This window comes from Zalophus californianus, chromosome 9 (assembly GCF_009762305.2).
Source record: "Zalophus californianus isolate mZalCal1 chromosome 9, mZalCal1.pri.v2, whole genome shotgun sequence".
Taxonomy (NCBI): Eukaryota; Metazoa; Chordata; class Mammalia; order Carnivora; family Otariidae; genus Zalophus; species Zalophus californianus.
The window spans coordinates 69,101,939-69,109,944 of record NC_045603.1 but is presented as its reverse complement, the minus strand read 5'-3'; the positions used below and the strand labels follow the sequence as shown (position 1 = coordinate 69,109,944).

General features: G+C 44.0%; 1 protein-coding gene across 4 annotated transcripts in view; it reads left to right on the top strand.

Moving 5' to 3' along the window:
* The first annotated feature begins 327 nt into the window (after positions 1-327).
* The window catches only part of TMEM117 (transmembrane protein 117), a 472,857-nt gene continuing 465,178 nt past the window's right edge, over positions 328-8,006 (top strand). For 2 of the 4 annotated variants that reach the window (XM_027595076.1, XM_027595072.1), the window contains exon 1: positions 328-587. The gene's annotated coding sequence lies outside the window, so the exon portion shown is untranslated. Of the gene's footprint in view, positions 588-750; positions 960-6,326; positions 6,458-8,006 lie in introns of those variants that run through there. The other 2 variants (XM_027595073.1, XM_027595075.2) reach the window with 2 other exon arrangements.

The window sequence follows — 8,006 nt, the reverse complement described above, 5'->3', positions numbered from 1 at the left end:
AAGTCTGCGGATTCCCCCAGGACGAAGGGACTGCTGCTGACAGAAGAGCCTGTAGCCGGACCGCGCCCTCCCGCCCCCCTCCGGCCCCCACTCCACCTCCCCCGCCCCTACCTCCGCCGCTTCCCAAGTGGTCCCCCGCCTGCAGCCGCCGGCTCTGCAGAGGCGGGCCCGGCCGGGGCGGGCTCGGCGCGGCGCGCGCGGCCCGCGGGCAGGAGTCGGCCCGCTGCGCAGGAGGGAGGGGAGGAAGGGGAGGGGAGGGAGCGGGAGGGCGGGGGCGGCGGGAGGCCATGCCTCCAGCTGCGGAGGCTGCCGAACAGCTGGAGCCATCGCGGTCACCTGCGCGGCGCCGTCGCCCTTGCGCTCCGGCTGCCGGGTCCGCGGCCGGCGGACTTTGCGGAGGGCGCCCGGCGTAGGCGGCGGCGAGTGTGGGCCGAGCCGGTATTTATAGCTCGGTGACAGCAGCGGCGGCAGCGACGCTGCCAGCCCGTCTCGCCGCGCTTCCAAGCGAGGCCGCCGGCGCGGCGGAGGGCTGTGCTCGCCCGGGTCTCCGGTGTTGCAGACACCCCGCGCCCGCGCGGCCCCATCCGGTGAGTACGCGGGCCCCGGCGCTGGGCGCGCCTCCCCCGCCGCTCGGTCCAGCCGCAGCGGAGCCCTGCGAGCCCGGCTGCCTCCTCGTCCCTGCCCGCGAGTGCGGAAGCGGCCGCGGCCCCCGGCCCCTAGGTACCCCCGCGCCTCGCCTCGGTTCCCGAGGGTGGCATGCAGCGAGCGAGGCAGGGTAAAGTGTCAAGAAGGAGGGGGACGGACGCACGGGCCCTTCTGCGAAAAGGCCGTCGAGACTCCTAGGTGGAAGGCTGGCGGTGAGGAACCCTCAAACTCCGGGGCTCCGAGGGTGGTGAGGGACGTCGCCAGGACAGACCTTGAACTTTCCTCGCTTGACTGATTCCTGGGATGGGAACACTGTAAGAAGCCCCACGTATTGTTCGTTAATTAAATTAACAGGTTGCCGTTCAGGGGTGTTCTCCTTAAAAACAAAAAACCCAAAAAGAAAACTTAAGTGTTTACTAACTTTATCGTGACTAAACAAAGCTATTTGTCGATTCCTATTTTTGAAAATGCCATAGGCCCACAAGTGTGTTAGACCCATGTGGTAACATTGGGCTGCCATTATTCATTCTACCCTCTGTGGAACAATGAACTCTGTGTGTGTGTGTGTGTGTGTGTGTGTGTGTAAGATGGTTGTAAACATCACATGCTTATTTTAGTATTTGTGTGTATAATGAACCAAAAGAAAGTATGTTGAATAAATGCATTTACCCCTAGTTATAAATGATAAATTGTTTGAAATCCATAGAAGGACTTCTGGGAAGAAAAAAGTTCTTCCAATTTATTGAATATAAAGAGTAGTAGAAGCTCTGTAAAAACTATTTTTGTTGTAAAGTATTGAATTTTTTGCCATGCCATACTTTCTAACACCCCTTGTCCCCTCGATCTGAGTAGTTTTAAAGTAATTATGGATTTTGAAATTTTGGCTCAGGTATTTATCCCCACCCCCATTCCACCTCCATCTGATCCTTGTGTTCAGAAACCAATACTTGTCTGTTTTATTGAATTTGCCCCGTTAAACTGCCAACCACTTAAAAAAATAATTTCAGATATGAATGAATTTTATTTTATTCATTCACTGTTACTTTCTTTGGTGTGTGTTGAGATTCTTTATCATAAACAGCTATCACTGAAAATGAGGTCTAAATATTTGTAAAGAATTCATTGGTGAATATTTTTCAACTTTATAACATGAAAGGACTCGTAAATACTTTGCCATTTTAATGAAAAGTTAACTAATGTCTTTGTTAGGAGAGAACCCCAGACCTAACTTTGCTTCAGCTTCTCTGTTTTTAAAAACTTGCATGGTTTAGTATTTTGTTATCCCAAAGACTGCAGGTTAAGAAAGAGGGAAGAAAATCACTTAAAGGTTGAAACAATGTGAAGAGAGAATCTGGGAAGTGATTTATAGATGCAATCCTCTAATTTTGCAAGGGTACCACAAATAGCATCCTGGTATCTACGCAAAACCACTTATGGTGGTTTCATTGATTGACTTAAAAGGTTGCTTTTTATTTAAAAGGCTGTGTGGTCTCTTGTATTGGACTAAAAGCAAAAAGTTCCTACTTTATTTCTGTTATTATTGTTATTTGTATTTTTAAAACCTGTATTAAGCATTCACATTATGTAAAATGCTCTATGTTACCTCCTCATGCCTGCCTTTTCACCTAACATTTCAAGATAATATACCAAGACTAATCCTTACCTCAGGGCTGGTCCAGGCAAATATATATTTCGTTTCTCCATCTTTCTGCCATTTCTCCTTTTACAGACTTGAATATTCCATTATCCAGAGTCTGTTCTCTCTGGAATGGAATCTTCAGTGTTTTGTTTTTTTTTTCCTTATCCAGAGCTGGCCTGTTATCCAACCATGATCCATACATTTTTTTTTACATTTATTAATTCATCAGCAAGTATTTGTTGAGTGCCTACCAGGTGCAAGTCATCACATAGTACTTAACTGCTTCCTCATGCTCCTACTTCCTTCCCATTGGAACTTTATTGTGTATTTTATAGTTCTCAGTGTAGGGAAGATAGTAGTTATTAAGAGTATTGACTTTGGGGTCATACAGAGATACTTCTGCTGTTTCTGCCAGTTGGCAGCTGTGACTTTGGGCAGATTATAACCTTTCTGAGTCTCTATTTCTTCATTGGTAAGTCCAAAGGGTTGGTATAAGGACTAATTGAGGTACTGAATGAAAAGCGCTTGCCCGACCCATAAAAAGCACTAAAAAAATGTTAATTTTTATTGTGTTGTCCATGTCCGCTTCAATGGTGTCCATCTCAGGAAATGGCAGGTCCATTCTGGCTTTTGCCAGGCCATGTCCACACCCACTCCATCACGTAACTCTTGTCAGCTCCTCCTTTATTTATGTATTTATGTATTTAAAAGATTTTATTTATTTATTTGTCAGAGAGAGAGTGCACAAGCAGGGGGGCTAGGCACAGGGGAGGGAGAAGCAGGCTCCCTGCTCAAAGACATGGGGCTCTATCCCAGGACCCTGGGATCATGACCTGAGCCGAAAGCAGACACTTAACCAACTGAACCACCCAGGTGCCCCTCAGCTCTTTTAAATCTTTCTAGAAGTTCATACATTTCCAACCATTAGACAGAGTAGCCCCTCTAACCTGTAAGCCACACAGGCCACTCTCCTGCTTCCCATCTCACATGGGGTGAAAGCCCACATGCACATGATGGCCTTAAGGCCAGATCCTGGCAGGCCACATGACAATGGGATGCTCCCTTGCAGACCTGTTGAGGTCTGCACCCGCCCATATCCAGTCATAATAATTTCTTTGCTATTCCTTAAATTCACTGATCATGCACTCAGCACAGGTCTTTGCAAGGTTTTGTTCTCTGTGTCTGGATCTCTGTTTCCCAGATATCTGCTTGCCTCCCTCCCTTCTTTCAGGGTCTCTTTTCAAATGTCCCCTTATAGTGGGGCCTCTTCCAACTTACGTCCCTCCTGACATTCCCTATTAACTTTCTCCATCAACTTATACTTTTCTAAAATATTATTGGTCCTGGTTTTTTTTCTGCTTAATGTCTCTTTCCCTCAATGAGACGATAAGATGCAAACAACAAGGGTGTTGTCTGTTAGTAACCCTCATGCGTAAACCGGTGCCTGGCACAAATAAGCAGTTGGTAAATATTGAACAAATGAATGATGAATGTTATCATGGAATTAACAAATCTGGAATTCATCACTTTCTAAATATGAATTTAGATAGGTAGCTTAAGCTTTCTGAGCCTTATTTTCAATATTTGTAAAATAAGGACAACATTCATCCTTTATCTTGTACAGTTGTATTAAAAATCCTTTAACTCTGAGAATAACATATAAAATCTTCCAGTCAATGTAATGTATAGTTGATATTACTTTCATGCTCATTTTTTTTAAGATTTTATTTATTTATTTGACAGAGAGAGGGAGACACAGCGAGAGAGGGAACACAAGCAGGGGGAGTGGGAGAGGGAGAAACAGGCTTCCCGCAGAGCAGGGAGCCCGATGCGGGGCTAGATCCCAGGATCTCGGGATCATGACCTGAGCCAAAGGCAGACGTGCTTAATGACTGAGCCACCCAGGCGCCCCTTCATGCTCATTTTTAGTGGGAATGACCATGACTCAGTTGTATTTTAAATGGCCTTCGTGGTAGGAAGTACCTGGAAGTGAGCAGGCACTTTACAATGAAATCTCCTCCAGTCTTCACTACAGTGCTCTGAGGGAAGTACTTTTATTGGGATTTTACCGGTGAAGAAATGGAATCTCAGAGAGGAAGGTTTTGCCCAAGATCACAGAGCTGGTAAGGCACAGTCAGGTAGAACTGGACCATATTCCTCCCACTACACTAGGCTGCCTTCTGAAAAACAGATGTTCCAGATTCCTTTGAATCATTCTAATATCATTCTTTTTTTAAAATTTTTTTATTGTTTTGTTAATCACCATACATTACATCATTAGTTTTTGATGTAGTGTTCCATGATTCATTGTTTGCATATAACACCCAGTGCTCCACGCAGAACGTGCCCTCTTTAATACCCATCACCAGGCTAACCCATCCCTCCACCCCCCTCCCCTCTAGAACCCTCAGTTTGTTTTTCAGAGTCCATTGTCTCTCATGGTTCGTCTCCCCCTCTGACTTACTCCCCTACATTCTTCCCCGCCTGCTATCTTCTTCTTTTTTTTTTCTTAACATATGTTGCATTATTTGTTTCAGAGGTACAGATCTGTGATTCAACAGTCTTGCACAATTCACAGCGCTCACCATAGCACATACCCTCCCCAGTGTCTATCACCCAGCCACCCCATCCCTCCCACCCCCCCACCACCCCAGCAACCCTCAGTTTGTTTCCTGAGATTAAGAATTCCTCATATCAGTGAGGTCATTTCTAATATCATTCTAATGGTGTGATTTTGCCCACTAAAAACACTAAGAAGTAAAATGTGATATAAATATAGGCGGCTATCTTTATTTATCTTTTAAGGAAATAATATTAAACAGTTGAAAGCTGTGTCTGCCCTTTTGACCTTCAATTTTAAAAGCAGTTATCCCAAGTGCCTGGGTGGCTCAGTCGGTTAAGTGTCTGCCTTTGGCTCAGGTCATGATCTCTGGGTCCTGGGATCAAGCCCCACATCAGGCTTCCTGCTCAGGAGGGAGTCTGCTTCTCTCTTTCTCTCTCTCCCTCTGCCCCTACCCACTGCTCATTCTCTCTCTCTCTCTCAAATAAAATCTTTTAAAAAAATTAAAAGTGATTATCCTTGGGATTAAATGAAATGATTGTAAGAAGTATTCTGTGAACTGCAAAGAACTTTACATATAGTGTATAATACTATAGTAGAACTAGGTAATTGAAGAAAATAGCCTTTAACTTTGTCTTGTGCAAATACAGCCCAAAACTGCCCAAAGTACAGCTGTATGCATCGCAAAGTGCATCCCACAAAAAGTGAAGTACAGGAAGAATTTTAAAAGTTCTTTTTCAAAAAATTGGATTCAAGATGCTTGAAATAAAGTCCATACACTTGGCATAGTCATCTTTAAAAAACACTTTAAATAAGAGCTAACAGAGGTTACAGGTGAATTTTCAGACATAAATACTAAGGAGCTTCAAAAAATTTGGAGAGATTATTTTTTTATCTTAGGATAGTACTCCACAATGGGAATGATCTGTTTGTGGTAACTGGTTAGGTCTTACTAGATGTTGAGACCTACATTAGCAGAACTGTGCATTCAGCATGCTCTGCTTGGCTAGTGATAGTGTCTTTTGCATAGCGTATTAGTTCATCAAGGACTTTTCCATATGCATCCATAAATTTTTAAAAATGAGGTGATATACTCCATCTTGATCCTGTTTGCCATTATGTGAGAACTGTTGCCTGAGCCAGGGTCCCTGCTGAGAAAAATGGAATTCACCTTCCTGAAAGCCTTCAATGTTTTCTTTTATTTGTAAAGGCCCTCATAAGTAATGAAGGCAGGGAGGGTCCTCTGCTTCAGTTAAATTCTTACAACACTTATTAGGGCATCTATGTTGCTGGAGCCTAGGACCTGATTATCTTTTACTTAAACTGTTGAAGTTGCCTATAAACTTAGTTTCCCCACGTTCATTATGCCCCATGCCAATTTTTCATTTTCTAAGCTGACAGAGAAATCTTTCCCAAACTCTGTTCCAATTGGTTCTATCACTCTTCAGTTCTGAAACTTTTCATTCTCTATTCTCTATTCAGGAAAATACAGAACAACACTTTTGCATGATCTTCCTTGAATTGGCCTCAAATTATCGTGACCTCTCTCAAGATACCTCAAAGGCTCTGTGTGCCAGCCACCCAGAACTGCAGACGCACCTCCCTACCAGAAGGTCTCTCCTTTGTCTTTGCTCAGTGTCCTCCCGACTGGAGTATCCTTACCTCTTTTTCCTTCTTCCTTTGCATTCCTGTCCATTCTGAGCCTTTTGTATCAGCTGACATGCAAGACTTGTAGTAAAATGTGTGGGATTCCTAATATCTACTATAAATATTAGTCCTTCTAGAGTTAGAAACCATGACTGATGGCCTGTGGATTTGTGTAAAGTTCCAGCCTGTCATTACCACCTTCTTCAATCACTGCTCTAATGTGGAAAAGCAGAGGCTTCCAAGATATTGGTAGCAACATCTACATAATGATGTCATTACTTACAAGAGCGAAGTGGATGGGTAGATTAATCTAGCTCTCAGATGCAGTGCTCTTTGAAGGCATAGTTGGAAAATCACAGAGTGAGCATCAGTAACGCATTGCATAAGAACAATCAGATCAACTCAACTACTTACGCTGATGCTCAGAGAAGAACAAAACTCAAGCAATCCTGTCATCAGTCACATGACCAGTTCTTTCTAATCATGCTTGCAAGGTCCACTGGAATAGTATTAGTAGACTCGTTCATCCTCAAGCACTGCGAATCTTTTATATCAGACAGCTTTATTCTCAGGAACTTTCTAACCAACATGTTAACGGGCAAGATTTTGGAATTTGTCTACATGTGGGAAGGTGTGGTATAGAGTGTTAAAGCTTGATGGCTTGGATTTGAATCCTGGCCCTGGCACAGACAACTTTTGTTATTCGGTACAAGTTACTAAGCCCCAGGTCTCAGTTTCACAATTGGTAAAATAAGAGTATTTTCTTCATTGGGCTGCTTTGCAATTTCATACAATTTGAAAAGCTCCTGAGCATAGTGTCTGGTATGTGGTAAATACTCAATAGATGTTAGCTCTAGTGATAATGGTGATAACGCAGAAGGTATGCTGAAATGAGATGTCGGGTGGGAGCACATCGCGGCTGCTGGCTGAGCCAGTGTGGTTGTTTTGGGGTCTCAGTGCTTTTCTCCTTTCCTCTGTTAGTGGAAGCTAATGGCAGGTTGCTCTGCCTTCTCATCTCACCTGAACAACAAGGAGGCTTTTCTTTCTAAGTGTAGCACTCACCGCGTCCAGTAGATGTTCATTGATTGCCCACTTTGAGCCTGGCCCTGTGCTGTGGCCCGGAAGTGAACAGCCCTTCCCTGAGCACCTTATGGCCTAGTGAAGGAGACATACACATAAGCCCATAATTTTACTGTCATATACTAAGCACTAAGAGAAATCACATTTATTTAAGATAAAAACTCAGCTAGGGTGGCAGAATTGAATTTAAAAAAATTAAAAGGGTTTGCAGACTATGTCCACTGTGCATAGTCCATTTGAACAAGCTCAATCCTGGATTATTAACATGAGAGTCACTGAATGATCATATTGCTTCATGTGAACTACAGAGGTGAAAACAGTTTTGGCGCTCTGGATCCCTGGTACTGAAGGCTGAGATGAGTAGGCAGGCTTTGGGTGACTTTGTGGGTGAAATCAGGAAGTGGGGATATGTAGAAGTTTTATTCAAGTTATTAT